Source organism: Dasypus novemcinctus, chromosome 6 (genome assembly GCF_030445035.2).
Source record: "Dasypus novemcinctus isolate mDasNov1 chromosome 6, mDasNov1.1.hap2, whole genome shotgun sequence".
Classification (NCBI taxonomy): Eukaryota; Metazoa; Chordata; class Mammalia; order Cingulata; family Dasypodidae; genus Dasypus; species Dasypus novemcinctus.
The window spans coordinates 62551715-62570344 of NC_080678.1; the positions used below are offsets into that span (position 1 = coordinate 62551715).

At 33.2% G+C, this 18630-nt stretch overlaps 1 protein-coding gene and 1 pseudogene across 1 annotated transcript in view; both read right to left on the reverse strand.

Annotated features, from left to right (window-relative positions):
* Positions 1–18630, reverse strand: part of LOC101441123 (protocadherin-15) — a 1917137-nt gene that overhangs the window by 1111992 nt on the left and 786515 nt on the right. The window lies entirely within an intron of this gene.
* LOC131278885 (cyclin-dependent kinase 1 pseudogene) overlaps positions 4975–18630 on the reverse strand; it is a 77687-nt pseudogene continuing 64031 nt past the window's right edge.

The following is an 18630-nucleotide window of genomic DNA, read 5'->3' on the forward strand; positions in this document are numbered from 1 at the left end:
AAAAATGAAAAACAAAAATGATATAAAATTAGGTTAAGTGATACCAGAATAGATATGGGTGTTGCAAAGTGTTCAAATCTTAAATAATAATCGAAGTATATAATGCCCATATGTTGTATACTATTTCATTTATCACCTGTGCCACTTATCATACTCCATATATCAAAGCCTATTGTTGCTACAATAATTTATGTAGTTTATTTCTTCAAATTAGTGAATATACCTAAAGAGATTTGCAATTGATCTAATGTTTAGGATTTTACTAACTCATCTCTTCCTCTATCTGATTCCTCTTGAATCTATTAAAAATGCATAGACCTTATTTGAAATTTGTGATTCATAATCCTGAACACTAAATCAATTTACTTGCCCTGTTATTTGTTTTAATATAAGTAATGCCTATACTAAAACACAGAACTAAAATTGTGCACTCTCTAAATGTAGTCTTACAAAGATACATGCGATATTGCATTTTTTAATTACTTTGCTATATTTTCTCATGTAAACTACAGTCTTAATATGTATTTTAATTGACTTATATTTTATTTTTATAGAACTATATTGAATTCTTTTATTTATATTTGATCTTCTCTTTCTCATTCAGACTAATCCTCATTTCTGGCTTCAGTCTTTAATTGTATTCAGAGTTTCCTTGTCCTCTTACCAAGGAGTTACCCATATCTCCAATCAAGAATCTGAGGAGTAGATTACTATTTATGTGGAATTAAAATGAATGTATAAGGTGTTTATAGACATTGTTCATAGACAAGATATACGAGACATTCTTATTCCCACCCCTGATAGTAAGTAGCAGATTGAAAGTGTTCCTAATTTTTACTCTCACCTGCAAATTAAACCTGATTTAAGCAAATGGTGGAGAGAAAAAGGGTGTATGTGAATAAATATTTATTGAGCACCTACATATTTGTCTTCCACATAAAGCCTTGTAGAAATAGGTATTTTTTCCTGTTTCCCCTTTACAGATGAAAATATTCTTCAATATTTCAAGAAAATTGCTCAAGTAGAAGACTGCTCACCAGTGGTAGAGCCTGGATTTGAATATTCTACTGTCTGATGCTCAAACCCGTATTCCTTATATGACATACTGCTGATTCTGATGACAATGCTACTACTAAAAACATATGGCTTGGGAAGCGGATTTGACCCAATGAATAGGGCGTCTGCCTACCACGTGGGAGGTCCAAGGTTCAAACCAAGAGCCTCATGACACGTGTGATGTGCTGGCCCATGCGCAGTGCTGATGCATGCAAGGAGTGCCATGCCATGCAGGGGTGTCCCCCGCATAGGGGAGCCTCACGCACAAGGAGTGCACCACATAAGGAGAGCTGCCCAGTGCAAAAAAAGTGCAGCCTGCCCAGGAATGGAGTGCACCCCATAAGGAGAGCCGCACACCTAGCTGACACAGCAAGGTGATGCAACAAAACAAGACACAGATTCTGGGTGCCACTGACAAAAATACAAGCAGACATAGAAGAACACACAGTGAATGGACACAGAGAGCAGACAAGTGGGGTGATGGGGAAGGGGAGAGAAAAACTATATATATGGTTAGCATTTGTTATGTACCTACATATTTCTAAACACTTAAATCCATTCATCTCATTCAGCCCTTAGAATTCTGTGATAAAACTGAGACACTAGGACTAATTTAGATTGGGATGTTAGAGAAGTCCTTACTTTAAAGGCAATATTTAAGCTGAGACTTAAGAAAGTGTCAGGATTTAGCCAAGTGAAAACTAAAATAAACAGAGAAATATGTTATAGAGAGAATATGCTATATAAAATTATTTAATAATACATATGACATTGATATGGATAGAGCATAATTTTTTTATTGTTCTATATAACTGCAAAATTAAAAAGTAAAATATCCCAGCCAAGTTATGTCAAATAATTTTCTTCTTTGCAAAACTAAAATTCCCCTTTGCTTATTAATAGATCTTAAAGACATATTTTTCGTTTTTAAAAGATGCTCAGTGAAATGCATCACAAAGCATGCAAATTTTTAGTTCTCTTTTTTTAAGGAGAAAAACTCCACTTACTGAATTTCTTCCCATCTCAGTCTTTAGCAAGCCGTTAAATCCTCATAAAGACCTTTCAATGTCTTCTCTAGCTTACTATTGAACTCTGGGATCTGAACAGTTTGAGTCAAGTCTTTGTAAGAAATGATGGCCTAATTATCTTATCTGTTTCCTTTTTATCTTCCCCAAATTCTCTCCCAATCTCTTAGATGTTATTCTCTGTTCCTTTTGTGACTAAGTGAGGAGCTTTAATTTAGGCCATCAGTAATATCCAATTCAACCTAATGCTAAGTTGTCATTTACATCACAGGTTGTCCTGCTCTTTCTTTGGTTGGCTACTTTCCAAAAAAATCTCAAATGTTTGAACTGGGCCTTTTAATTCATTAACCATCTGTAATATTAAAAGTTAAAATGATTTCCTCTAATCATTGCTTGATCCTGAGTGCATACATTTCCATTTAGTATCATACACTCCAAAACCATTTTAGACTAGAACAAAATGAAATTGACTATAAGTTACTTAATAATAAGAGCCTTGAATCATGTATGTTTTGTATCTCTAACATTTATCCAAATTTGTTTTGCAATTGAGCTGATATATATTTTAATTTCAGTTAATATCACATGATACTCATAATTACTAAATTATTCTATGACCTGGTTGCAAGGTACATCAAGATATGGTCTGTATTAGGGTAAAATAGTTAGGTTTAAGAGAGATATCACACATTGAGCTTTTCACATAGGGATTTTTACACCAAACAGTTAACCATTTTTGGGTATTATATTCTCTTTATTTTCAAGTTTTACCAAGTTACCAGAAATGTGTTTAAACTACTATAAAATATAAAGCAATTCATGTGGATACAATGATCTTAACAGATTTTAATAATATTTACCAATTTTAATAATATTTACCAATTTTTTTGAAAAGATTTCTTAATGAATTTTCAGAGAATATTCAATTTGTATAAAACTAAAAGTCAATGTAGTTTAGTTTTCTCATGGATATATTTAATATTCTAGAATACATAATTTATAATGTATAACCAAAATTTTTTATAACCAAAATTGTAGCATAAGATTGACATCCCAAATTTTACATATTCATTATCAATTTAAAATTGAAAGACTCCAACCAAACAAATTATAGATGATGGTCTATGGTTAATAGTATGAGAGCAAGACTGTTCCTTCATGAATTATTAAAACTGTATGATACCAATACAAGGTGTAAATAATTGGTTGTTATATGGGAAAAATACGCTTAATGTAAACAGTGGCTGATAGAACTATTTTAATAATCTTTTATTAACTGTAACAAAGATAAATATTATTTAAAAATAGTACAAAAATGTAAAAAAGTAAAAATGTGCTGTCATCAATTGCAACAAATATTCCACACCAATGCAAGATTTGGTGGTGGGGTTGTGCTGAGGAATCCTGTACTTTATACATGATTGTTTTGTAAACTCATAACTTCTCTAATAAAAACTGATATGCCCAAATTTTTGTTACTCATAAATAGAATTACAGAACTCAGTTGGATATACTGCAACTTGGGGATTGGCAATTTACAATGTAAGTGATTTCATTTAGATTCTAAAAGAAATGATAATCTAATATGCTTGAAAAAAACAGAAATGGTAAAAAAAGTGAAAGCAAAACTATGTCAAGTTAACTTGAAAACAGTAATTATTGGATGATTTTCCATGTACAGAATAAGAAAAGGAAATTATAGGATCACAATAGATCCTATCTATTCAATAATTCCTCATTTAGGATTTTATCATTAGTGTTTTAAAAGAGATATATGCATTTGGCTTTCTGTATTAAATGATATTAATATGGTAGTTAAATCAGCATGGCCACAGGTTGGGGGTCCATCATTATTTCTAAGAATAAAGCAATTTTTAAATATTATCTTTCTCCAGCTATGTCTCTCTGAATTCATATCACCACATTTTCTCTCTATGGAATTCCCTCATCTTCTTATTCTTCCTGCATGAGGAGAAATATGAAGCTGCTTCAGTTAGTAAAGATGCATTAACAGCTCTCATTATATATCTTACTTCCCCCAAAATTAATATTCATAAATCTCAACTTTAGCTAGTAATAGTTCATTTCCATTACAATGAGCATAACCCTTTCATAGTTGTCCTTTTTCAATGACACTTTTTAAATCTTTTTTCTCCTCTCCATTCCTTCTGTGTTCTTTTCCCTAGAAACAGTTTAAATTTTCTTATGAGAATTCTGTTTTCTTTTTGAAAACGTTTTTCGAATCTTTACTGTGAGATGTTTTTTGTTCCCTAAAACTTTTTAGTTAAAATTCACCTCCTTTTGTGCATGAACCTAACTGAAAAATAATTTGTTAAGTTCCAGCTCATCTCCCTTCTCTACCTTTTCTAATTCATCTCAATTAGTCTCATTTTTTAGTCAAACATAGAGAAACTAACTTTATTTAGCAGCAACTGTGTCTCTTGTGTACTTACGATGTAGGTCTCTACATTATAGAAGGAGAATAAGGCTTATAAAAGCTAAGTAATTTGTTCAACTTTAATTAACTAAATTTAATTAACTCCCCAATTAAATGTCTAAAGATGAATATAGTCATATAAAGCAGAGATGTCACTCATATCTTTATCTGTTCTTTTATGTAAAGAGCTGTTATTTGTTTTTTCTGTTAGATTTATAATTTTATTACAGTAATGAACAGTTGTTCACAGTGAAATCTAAACACAAACAGAATTTTAATTATTAAATTCATATAAAACAATATATGCATTTTTTAATTATACTTTTGAAATTGGAAGATGAAGTACAATCTAAGTTTTACAATAAAGAAAAGAAAAATACATAAAACAAAACAGTTGACATTAAAAATAAGACAGTCTCTTCTTGATACAACATGTGGAAACTTTTCGTCAGAAAGCTACAGCTTCTTTATCTGACTGCTCAAATAATTAATATACGAATGAAGCAATACCATTTTGCCAGAAATTCATTTGGTCTAATCATAGATTTTCAAGGCAAGATTTTCAAGGGCAAATCCAAGCCATTTTTATCCAAGTTTTGACATGGGATTCCAGGCTTCCTGATTTCCATTTGGAAAATGTATTCTTACAATCTTGTAAAGATTCTGTTCTGGCCATGTTTCATCATTGGGGATACTCAAAGCCCTGAAAATGCTGAATTAGTTGATTAATTTTGGAATCCCATGGAAAAGTGGTTGTTTAAGTTGCTAATTTCACAAATGCTCACTATCATCTCATATTAGCTGACTCCAGCAATAATTTTGGAGATCATGTGTATATACTCTATTCCAAAAGCTATGGCCAGCACCGAATTACTGTCATTAGTCAATAGTTTTTGAGGTTTGTGTCTGTGAAGTACTCTTCTAGAGTGACAAAACACAATCCCTTATAAGATTTGATACAAATAAATCTTAAGTGACAATCCATGAACTAACCAACAGAGTTAGAATCCAAGTCTTTCTTGGGACTCATGGAAAGGAATTCAAAGATGAGATATAACCTGGAATCCTACATAAGCACATCTTGAAAACTGATAATATGTGGATGACAAAGTTCTTTTAAAAGAAATTTCCCAAATTGCAGTACTAGGAATCCTTTCCTCTTCACTTTCTATTTTCTTATTATGTTTTTCTGTTGCAAATAATGTGATTTTTCAGGCTTCTTCCTAAAGCAGTCACACCCTTCACGATATATTCCCCTTAGCCAATGTATTTTATAAATTATGACAGCTCAGATTTTAACAACTCTGGCTATGATCTGGGCAGTGCAGGGCAGAAAGAAGATATTTCCTCTCTATTTTTGGACCTTACACATTTATTTATATATTTACAGATTTTTTTTTTTATTTTGCTCTAAGAAAAAATTTTATAAACTTAGTCTGATTTATTGATATTTGTGGGCAGATTCAATGTAATTATTTGCTTAGATTAACCTTATTGGCAAACATATTTCCTGTGTACTTTTACCACAGATATATTTATTATTATGCAGCTTTCCCTATTTTTTCCATTCAGAATTAATTTATTAAACCCCAATATAGAATTTTCTGGTGTATAATATTGTTTTGGTTTGCTAGTCTGCCAGGATGCAATATAACAGAAATGGGATAGCTTTTACAATGGGAATTTATTAGTTTAAAAGCTTACAGTTTGAAGCTGAGAAAAATGCCCAAACCAAGGCTCCATCAGGCAGTTCTTTGTCCCCAAAGACCAGCCACTGGTGATCCTGGACTCCTATCTCACATAGCCTTTCTGCCTGAGGCCTCCTCACCTTCAGTCTCCTGCTTTGTGGCTTTCTTTCTGCTTCTGAGTTTTGTTGATTTCAGCTTCTGGCTTCTGGGGCTTTCTCTATTAGCTTCTGAGAGTTTCTCTGTGTCCCTTTCTCAGTATTCATCCTATTTATAAAGGACTACAGTAAAAGGATTAAGACTTAACATGGGTCACACCTTACTGAAACACTCTGATCAAAAGGCTCTTCGATAAAGTAACCTAGTTAAAAGGTCTTATCCATAATAAGAATAGATTATCTCTCAGGACATGATTTTTCTAGGGTCCATAAAAGCCTCAAGACAACACAACTATATTTTAATTTTAGTGCTATATCCCATAATCTTAATCAAATTTTGTTCAACAGAAATATTTGCTGCAAATGCATATATACTTCATTCATTTATCTTTATAATAATTATGGAGAACCCTCTAGACCCTTTTATATTAATTGAGAGAAATATCACTGGAATAATTGTAATGTTAAGGTCATTCTACCTTAAAAGATTTTTTAAAATATCCTTCCTTATAACTTTCTTATACTGTCCTTCTGGAGTCCCAGATGCATGGACTTGAAATAAAGGCCATATTTAAATATGCTTGGTAGATTTTGGTATAAATCTTTAGTTGGGACCATGGATCATTATGTTATACACACTTTAAGCTAACTTTAGAAGTATCCCTGATAGGACCGAGTAAAATGGTATTAATTGTATGAACATCAAAAAGTTTAGGGATTCAACGAGCCCAATAAGAACTAAATATATAATACATTATAAAGAATTATTAGAGATAGAATATGTATACAATTCTATTACATTCTCCATTTGATGAACTAGTGTGAAAATAATATTTTAAAACTAGTACTGATGATTAGAGATAAATTTAGTGAAAATCCAAGTACTGGGATCAGCATCCATAATTGTTTCTGAAAAATATTTGATGCATTTTGTTTTCATTTTGGCTTGTGTAGATGAAATTGCAAGATTTAATACAATTTAAAAATTATAACATGTTGGAAAAAGACTGCAAAGACACATAAAGTACAAAATAAAAACAAATCCACGTTTAAATTGTTTGTAAATAGAAAGAAACTGATGTTATAGAGAAGAAAACTATTTTATTTTAGCTGAGGATATGGCAGTAATTTCATGCCAATATAAGTAGTCATTTTTGAAAAGAGTACAAATGGGCTTTTATCAATTATAGTAATTATACAAATAATGTACAAAAACACCTAAAATGTTTCACTTATTTTTAAAATTTTCTAATTTCCCAAATTCTCATCATAAATGTCCATCAAAATATACTTAGGCCATATATTTCATGAAATGTTTTATCCCATTTTAATCTTTTATAGATGATTGAACTTAATAATGATGTTTTTCTCATTGATTTTATGATTGTTCTTCAAAAATGATCAATAGCTGGCTTTGATCATTTATAAGAGATTTAGTTTTTTTAAGATTTAATTTTATAAAACTATCATATTTGATTAAATGTTATGCAAGACATGCACAAGTGAGCATCTGCTTTTTCCCTAATGAGAGAATAAGAACCAGAATAGAGAATAGTTCCTGTTTTTGTCTGCAGGGGACTGAAACGCCTGGAGTACAAATACTGTGGGAGGAGAAGAGGAAGATTAAAGCTGTATTTGTCTAGCTTCATTATTTCTGATGGGCTGTGTCAGAGTCAGGGTTAGAGCTGATACTGAACTTCTACTCAGTAGCAGTCAATAGCAAAGTGGTGAAGTGCTTTAGGAAGACTGTATTGCAGGATGTAACTAAGTTTTGAGTGACAGTTCCTCAACTGCAATACTTTTCAATAATGTCAAAAATATGTCAGTTATGTTTGAATACTTGCCTAATTGGACTCATTCAGTTAAACAAGCTAACATATTTTAAATTCTCCTTAATAAAATATGTTTAAAATTCATCATGTCATGTGGAATAAGTGCAAATCAAGAGATGTATTTTCAGAGGATTTGGCGGTGCCCAGGAAAATCTAAAAAATATATATATATATAGTGTAAATTCCTGAATATTTCTGAGGATATTTAGATCCATAATGATAGGTTTTTCCATGGTATTTTCATAGACATGGCATCTTTCTGCACATAAGGAGGGAAACATATCAGATAGAAGAACTCTAATATTCCACAAAATCAGTGGTCATGCAAATGGGAGAAGATATAAATGACAGTAAAATGTATGAAATAGAAATTAGGTAAAGATAGGCAAAAGACAATAAAGAGAGAAAACCTAAATAGTGATTTAAATCATTTTTCTATCAGAAACAATGATTGTTTTCAAATGAAATGCCATATGTAAAATTCCCGAGGGAAACTATAATGTGCTATTCAACTATAAGACTTACATAGGCAGAAATTAAAGAAATGGATTAAAATATGGAGACACTACAGCAAAACATAGGAAGTCTTACATCAAAGGACAGATGTAAAGTCTACTACTATTTAATAAAATAATACAAAATGTAGTGGCTAAACAATCACAAACATTTAATATTCACTCTTCATGGGTTAGAAATCTTTAGCTGGGTGATTCTGCATCAAGGTCTTTTAGGATGTCTCAGTCAAACTGTTGGTCATGGCTGCAGTCTCATCTGAAGGTTTCACTGATGGGGGTGAAGGGAGGTGCTTCCAAACTCAGTAATGTAAGTGGTGTGAATCCCTTGTCATGTGTGCTTCATGACCAAGCTGCTCCACAACATAGGAGTTGGATTCCCCCAGAGTGACAATTTGAGAAAGAGCAAGAGAAAGTTCCCAAGACTGAAGCCACATTTGTTGTTGTTGTTTTGTTTTTTAGAGGTACCGGGGACTGAACCCAGTACTTCATACAAGTAAAGCAGGCACTCAGCCACTGAGCTACATCTGCTCCCAACATAGTTCTTTTATTAACTAACTTCAGAAAGGACACCCCATCACTTATGTTTTATTCAATTCATTAGAATCATGTCAGTAAGTGCATATCCAAGTGTACAGGATTATACAAGGATCTGAATATCAAAAGGCAAGGATCAGAGGGGGAATCATAACAGCTATATTTCATGATAAGTATTATTAAATATCTCTGAATTTTGACTAGCCAATTTGATCACTTAAACTAAGAGTAAAACCAGAACTAGAAGAAGGAAAAGATCTTATTAGATATGGCTAGCACAAGAGAGAACATTAAATGTTAATTTAGAAAAAAAAAAAAAAAGAGAAAACAAAGTATATTCACCCCAATCATTCAATGGTTTGGGCACCTGAGATAAGAATAGAAGAAAATTCAGAACCAGGCACTATTCTGAAGTAGTTAATGAGTAACTCTTACTGTAGATGTCAGTGAAGGAATAAAAAAAAAAATCTGACAGAGAAGTAACAGTTCCATCTAATGAAACAAGACTAGTAACTAGAAGTAGTGAGACAGTGAATAAAAAACTAGACTAAGAAACTGGGATATGGCCAAGATTTAACGAAAGGACTGAGAGATAAGAAATTGGAATAAAAAATGTGAGTCAACAAAAAATAGAATCTGACAAGTAACTAGACACAAATTTTGAGAATACGTACCAAGCACTGAACCCTGATGCTATCCCAGTCATAGTTTTGAATGTTTTATTTCTCATTTAATTAGAACATTAATTCAAGAGAGTTATTATAGAAGGCATTGTGTTTAACTTTCTAAAACCCATCATATCCTAGTAGATTAATTTAAGCCAATTATGATAACTCAAGTCCCTTTCCTGACAGTCAGTCCAGGACTATTGTCCCCCATTTCTGGAGAATGATTTGTGAGGAGAAGACTATTATAGGCATCCTGGAACAAATTTCTGTCCTAAGAGAAAGTGAAAAAAACCATAGTTTCTCTTCTCCCCCTGGACGTGCCATGCCTGCATATAGTGTTCAGAATTTCTACAGTCAGTATGATGATGAAGTCAACAGCAAAGATGGCAAAAATTGTCTAATTTTTCATACTGCAAGAATACTTTCTGAGTAAACTCATTTTAAGATGGAAACATACTATTAATTCTCAATTTTGCCAAAACCCCAAATTTTTATTTAAAGGTCTATTTTTCTTTGCTTCTCTTTTTTACAATTCTAGAACAAAGAATGTTGAATGGGCTCCCAGATGTATATATTTTTTTTTGTTTACCTTGTAAGACTGAAAAAATTGTGTTACATTCCTTTAACCTCTAAATAGAGAAAGAAATGCAAAAGCAGAAAGACAGTAGATTGGTAGTATGAAATTAAAAACTTGGCATCTGTAGCAGATATCTACTTACTGCCAAACATTTACCCAAAGAAAATTGTTCTTTGCTGTCAAATTTTATTAGAGCTTGCACAGAGCCAGGAAAAGGTCTCTTAGGAACATTTCTTGTTTGACAAGAAATGAAGACAGTGTCATTTTGTTTTCTGTTTGTGGAAATACAAAAGTAAACACATTTAAGTAATAGTGACATCTTCAGTGTTCAGGCATTCTGCCTATCAAAAATAAACTGTGGGATATGACAGGGCATCAAATAACAAATGCAGCTACCTAGGACTAACTCCTTAATGTTACTATCCAGGGCAATATTTTGGGCTGGGGAAATGTTAAGCAGTCAGTTCTGAAGGCAATGTGGTTTGGGGATGAAAAGTGGCAGTGTAGCTCTGTAGCAGTTCTCTTAGTTTTATGGTACAGTCTGTGTACTGGGATTCAGACCTGGAGAGTTTGACCTCTCCTATCTTCAAACACTGTCACTAGTGGCTTCCATGTTTGCTATTCTGATGGTTATTTTTTAACTCCAAATGATTTTCAAACACTCAACAAACAGTTATTCGTGTAAATACTGTGTACAAATTGTTGCAATAGATGTATCTAAACTCTTCATGCTCCACATTGTGCTGTTTTATATTCCAAACTTCCTCTTCTTTGATTTTTTTTCTAATAGATGCTCTCATTTATGACTATGACAATGCACAAGCGAGTATTACAGGGACAATTAAAATTTAATTTCAAATCCTTGTTTCCAAAGTATATGGACTCTAAAAAGTGTAGCTTCTGTAACCAATAGGGATAAATATAATAGCTATTCATAATGTTATATCTGATATTTATGATATGTTATAACATCACAATAAATTCTATCTACTCCTTTCTGACAAAATATACTAAACTGGGAAATAGTGAAGACATACAAAAAACTACTCTAATTTTTCAATAGTTTGTTCCCTAATAACTATCATTCTAGCTAGCTCATCACAGGTGTCCTCTAGCTTTATTATGATGTTCACTGCAAATGGCTCTTTATCCATGTTCCCTAAAGCTCATGTTTCCAGAATTAAAAATAGGGGTTATCATAACATTTATTAAGGTACCTGTCTCTCTAGCATCACACAATTCAGTTGTAGTCCTGTTATTGAGGACTATGCATGGACATCTTCTCTAGAGTAGCAAGACTTCTCCAACATCCTTGGAGGTAAGACTTAGTTCCATCTTCCTCACCCCCCCCCCCCCACATCACTACCACCATGCTACTGAAAGATTGCGACCTTCCATTTCTTTCCTTCTTAGGGAGTTAAAACTCAAGGTGCTTCATCGTATTACATTTCACATTTCAGGCCAACAGTGAGCCATTCTGGTCCCATCCCTTCCCTTCCTCACCACACCCTCTTTCCATTTTCCATTCAAAATTGCAAACCACACCTGCCTCTCTTCATTCACACAGCAATGATAGCCCTTCTTACCAAGTCTCTCACTCTTCAAACCTGTTCTTTACATTATTATCACCATGAGAGCATCACAGAGGCAGTACGACTTAGTGGAAAGAACATCAGCATGGATTTTGGAAACAGCTATGCCACATTCAATGTTAAGTTATCTCCTGTACTGCTAAAAGAACCATTAGTAAAGGTGTGCTATACCAAGAATTGAAAATATTCTAATGTATAGTGAGTCCCCCTTTCCATGCCTCTTGAAGACAGTACATCATCACAGGAAGCATGTTATGCATTAAAAAATGATTTCAGTCAAAATATAAAATTGAAACTAAAGTTAGTAGAAATGTAAGCCCCAATCATCAAGAAAATTTGAATATGTTATGTTTGGTGATTTGAGAATATCCCACAAGGCATGGTCAAGAGTGTTTTAATCATTCTATACAGAACAATGCAGTACATATAAGGTTAGGGGTTCATATTCTAGAATCAAAAAGATGAGCTTAGGGAAGCAGACTTAGCCCAGTGGTTAGGTCGTCTATCTACCACATGGGAGGTCCGCGATTCAAACCCCAGACCTCCTTGACCTGTGTGGAGCTGGCTCATGTGTAGTGCTGATGATGCGTGCAAGGAGTGCCATGCCACGCAGGGGTGTTGCCGCGTCGGGGAGCCCCACGTGCAAGGAGTGCACCCTGTAAGGAGAGCCGTCCAGTGTGAAAGAAGGTGCAGCCTGCCTAAGAATGGTGCTGCACACACAGAGAGCTGACACAACAAGATGATGCAACAGAAAGAGACGCAGATTCCCGTGCCGCTGACCACAACAGAAGCGGACAAAGAAGAACACGCAGCAAATAGACACAGAGAACAGACAACTGGGGCGGGGGAGGAGAGAAATAAGTAAAATAAATAAATCTTTAAAAAAAAGATGAGCTTATATCTCTGATTTCTCAATGAATACTGTGGCATTAGGCAAGTTATTTATACTCCAAAATTTCCAATTTCCTTATGCGAAAAATGGGAATTTAAAAAAATGTATCTTCTTTATAGGGTTGAAGGATTAAAAAAATAAGATAATGAATATAAAGCATGTGACACTTGTGCCTGGCATATTGTAAATATTCTATAATTACCTACATAATTATTTGAAAAGTAATGGCCTCATAAGAGTTACCCCAATGGTAAGAGTTGCACCCAAAGAAATGACACTTAGGATATCAAACAAAATTATGCAATTTATTCGTGCTCCCTACTCCCTAACGTAGTGCCTGTCATATGAGCATCCTGCTCTACATACTAACATGCTTTCACATGGAGTCAAGCCAATGGCACGTAGAGGTATAAAATTCTCTCTAGCAACACTACATCCTCTTGGAAATGGGTAGTTTCTATATTATATAAGAATGGGCCTGGAAGGTAATTGAATAACTTATTTCACTTATTTTTTGTTGTTGCAACAACTCACCACCATTGAATTCATGAGGCTTGTGTCCTTTCTTGACTTATATATCTGCCTGGTGAGCACTTTACCTTCCAAATATTTGGCTCTCAATAAGTTGTCAAGACAGAAAAGAGAATCCACATGTAGTTAGGATCTGCAGGCTAGCATTGCTTAAAGAGGTTATAACAAAAGAGCCAGGGAGTTTCTATTGGCATCAAAGATCTTTGGCTGTTTGTGTCCAGTAATAAAAATGAAAATTCGCATGAAATGAATTATATAAATAATTATACATATAAAAAACTATGAATGGTTTAGATGGGGATGCGGAAATTTGATATTTCAACAGACTCCCCAGGGAATTACATTTTGAGAAACACAGTCCTTTGTGAAATAGGGAGCAGTTAAAGTCCTAACAGCTTTTAGGGATATTTTTTAAACCTATCTCAAGGTAAGTTCTAAAACCATCCATTTTGGTTTCAAATGCTTAGCTTAATTCTACAAAAATATATCTTACAGACCATTCTTTCATTCTAACTCTGCATCCAGATAAACCAGAATTTGTGATAAAAGGACCATCAAACTTTAAGCCACATGGTTATCTTGCTAAAAGTAGAATTCTAGAAATATGTTCCTGAGTTCAGGTTTTAACTTATGGCTCTAGGGAAGTCTGCTCTATCTTTGTAGACCAATTTTAAGGGTTCTGCTCAACCACTGATGTACATTAGAAGTAGGGGTGGAGTCTCAAAATAGCCCCACTTCAGTACAATTTAATCTGACTTTCTGGCTGCAGTTCTTATGCATTGGGATCCCTGTGCTAACTCGAACGTGCTGCCAAAGGTGGGAAACATTCTTTGAATTGAACAGATTCATTAGGGGCCATATGACCTGGGTGTATATCTAACAATAAGAAGAAAACTTCCTCTCTTTTAAACATTCTGGTCAATTGGAATCATTCTTCATAGAGTATGTGTATATGCATGAGACCATGGAAAATAAAGTTGCTAAGCATTGCATTCAAGTTTCAGAAATAAAGAATAAAACAAAAGAGGCCTACTATAGAAAATTTTGTAGAGAAAATAGTATAACCCACATAAAATTAGCTTAACCAATTGTGAAGAACAGGAGTTTATGGAGAAAAAAGGAAGATATTGCAGGGTCAGATGCTGAACTTATATATCCTGCCATAACCCACTGAATGTACTGGGGGACAGTGCAAACTACAGGGCAAACTATTATCTGTGTAGTGCAGCAGTGCCCCAAAATGTGTTCACCAAGTGCGATGAGTGTGCCACAATGATGAGGGAGGTTGTTGGTGTGGGAGGAGTGGGGTGTGGGTGTGGGGGTATACAGGAACCTCTTATATTTTTTAGTGTTACATTTTTTGTGTGATGTATATATCTTCAAAAAATGCAATTTACAAAAATGTTGTGGTAGGGGTGGGGAGTGGGTTATATGGGAACCTCTTATGTTTCTTGTTTTTTTATGTTTTTTGATGTAACATTCCTTGTGATCTATTAACTTTAATTTAAAAAAAGTTTTAAATAAAATAAAATTAAAAAAGGAAGGTTCAACAGAAGTCTAGTAGTATGAGACCTCTCTTCTGAAAGAGTTGTTAGAAAATTTTTTTCTATTATTTTAATGTCATATTCCATATACTAAGTTTAGACAATTAGTGTTTTGGCTTGGCATGAATTGTTCTTCTTAAATGAATCAAGAGTACTTTCCTCTAAAAAGGGAGACACAGACATAAATAATTCTTAATTACTATTGTTTTAAGTACTGTTATCTTCAAGAAATGTAAACAATTGAACCTATCATGATTAAAAAGCTATAAATGTATATACTTCCCTGAGAGGATCTGAATAAAAAATAAAGTACTGATAAATAACTACTCTGAGTGAAACACTTATGGGTATATGGGCCAGAAAAGAACTGCTTTTGTTCCAACAAATGGGAATAAACAAGATGTGGACACGGCTATCTGCCAGGAAGAGCTATTCTAAATCTAAGTTCTGATCTATTCAAACCGTAAAGGCTAGTCGAAACAAATTAGGTATGCCTAAAAATGTTTAAGATGGCTTAACTCCTTTATCTGTTTCAGAAGGTGCTCTTCTCACGTAACTTTACTTTTTACTCAGAATAGGCTGTTTTAATAAGTTTCAATAAGTAAGCAGAAAGAAGAGAACTGACAAATGTCCTATATGGTAAGAAGGTGATTGTTTGATATTCATTAGTTTCCCCTCATTATAAGGAAAAGATCTACTTAATCTGTCTCAGAAAGAACTATATCTGGATGACTACATAAAAGCATTCTGGAAGGAGGGGCCTTATATAAAATTTTCTATGAAAATCTTCATCTACTCTATGAACTTTAAGCCAGTTTGTACGTACTCTATCTATTAAACAGATGAGATAATAAGCTATTTGAGGGTAAATCAGAATAAAATATTTTAGAAGGAGTATTTTGGCATAATTGAAGTTTATATTTCAGTGGGTCTTCATTAATTTGCTTAAGATCATTTCATCTGACTGACTGATGTTAATGATTTCGTTCATCATCTGTTAATTTATGGTTTACTCTAAAGAACTTCCTGAAGAGGTTAAACAGCCTTGTTCTAACCTTATGATGAAGATGGCATAAACTGTGATTCTCTCATTGAAAATTATTCTTGTAACATTCTAGATATAGTTAGATTATGAGATTGTATTATTAATGGACTGATTCTTGGAATCATAAAATGTCTACAACTATTGAGATTAGAAAACAATCTGGTAGCACATTGTGAATGTAATTAGCAGTACTTAATTATATATTTGAACACAGTTAAAAGGGGAAATTTTGGACTTCATATACATTACTAAATAAAAATTAAAAGAAATAAACAGTATAGGACTGTATAACACAAACAGTAAACACTAACATAAACCATGGATCATATTTAATAGTCCAATTATAAAAAGGTTATTTCATTACTTGTAATAAATGTATCACATAAATGTTAATTGTTAATGGTAGAGGCTATTATGGATACTCTGTATTTTATGCCTGATGTTTTTTGTAAACCTATAACTTCTCTCATTAAAAAAAAGAGGAAAAAATCACAAACTAACCATTGATTTCTGATTACTCTGGTACACCAAAGAGTACAATCTACAAAATTTAATCTTTGATATCTCATTTCATAGAATTCCATAGAAACAATTTAGTATTCATTCCTAGCCTAGTGGAGATCATAGCTTTGAGGCTCCACACAAAGGTCTCAAAAGACCAAACCTTCATAATGGAAATATTCTAGTACCACTTCACAAATTCTAAAACTACAAGCCATCAAAGAAAAAAAAAATGAAACAATTTTCTGAAGGGGAGGAATTCCATAAGCGACACCAATTTTCTAGGCAGCTTTATCTTGAACTAACGTCATATTTACCTTAAAGGTATTATAAATGCTGTAAATGCAAAAATGAATTGAAACACTTCTTTTTCCCTTTTTTTAAAGGATGGACTTATTTTTTATGAATCTTCAGATTTTTAAATAAAGTTTTCAGATATTTTAATATTTTCTAAAATTATGGTATTTATGTGATTATCACCTGGTAATTACAAGAGAATTTATAAACTTATGATGGGGATACAGATTGATAAAATCTACTGTGGCAAAAATTATCTAAGGAAATAAATTTTGTTAAATTGTTAAAAATATTAAATAGAATTGGCTTAAATATCTTCTTCAAATGCAAACTCTTCCCATGTGTCTCCTGCAAATTACCTTGAGATAACGGTTTTGTGATAAAAAAAGGAAAGAAATTAATTTAATATTTTTCTTATACAAATTGGCTCTGTTGATACAAGTGAGAGAATAGTTATTAATGGGTTATTTATTCTACATATTTGTCAGGTGATCATATTTACATTTCAAAGAATAAACACATCTGCATAATGTTAATGAATACACTAAATCCCACAGAATTCACCTCTAAATCCTTAAAAAACCACTAGTGGAAAAATCTCTAAAGAAAGAAAATATAACCTAAGAGATATTTTTTAAAGATTTAAGATGAAAATCGAAGTGCCTTACTATACAAATTCATCAACCAAAAGAAATAATGAAAATCCTAAATTTCCAATGATTGTTTACAATCCATCATCACCTTAGTCATTTAAAAAATTAAAGTTTTGGGCGGTGGACTTGGCCCAGTGGTTAGGGCGTCTGTCTACCACATGGGAGGGCCATGGTTCAAACCCCCGGCCTCCTTGACCCGTGTGGAGCTGGCCCATGTGCAGTGCTGATGCGTGCAAGGAGTGCCCTGCCACGCAGGGGTGTCCCCCGCGTAGGGGAACCCGACGTGCAAGGAGTGTGCCCCATAAGAAAAGCTGCCCAGCACAAAAGAAAGTGCAGCCTGCCCAGGAATGGCGCCGCACACACGGAGAGCTGACACAACAAGATGATGCAACAAAAAGAAACATAGATTCTCGTGGCGCTGACAACAACAGAAGCGGACAAAGAAGACGCAGCAAATAGACACAGAGAACAGACAACTGGGGGGGGGAAGGGGAGATAAATAAATAAATAAATAAATCTTTAAAAAATTTAAAGTTTAACAGTGTAAAATAATGTATTTTTATGGTTTATGTGCTATTTTTCTAGTAAAATTACAACTGTGGGAAATCTCATCTTGTTCCTGAAGAGTTGCAAATTTCTGATTATGTACTCAATTTCATTTAGCAGTCAGATTTGCAAAGAGCTAATTGATGATAAGGCTGATTTATAGTCTATGCTTTTTCAAATTCTTGAATCTAATGAAAACTACATACAGATTAAGGTTATGATCATCCAACTTCCATAAAACAAATTAAAAATCCAAAAACTGTGATAATGGCCCATGGTTATGATGTATGCTATTTTTAACCAATTTACTTTTTGTTAAAGGACATCTGCCTGAGGAATTATACCACTGAGGTCAATGTATCATTTAAATTTTCATTAACGTAATTCCCTATACTATTAAATGGTAAGCATCTAAAAGAAAAATATAATGTATTACTATTTTTTAAAGATATGAGCACATACATACAAAGAGACTAGTATGGCTAAAACATATGCATTTCTTAAAATTCAATTACCTAGACTTTGGGGGAGAAATATTGAAG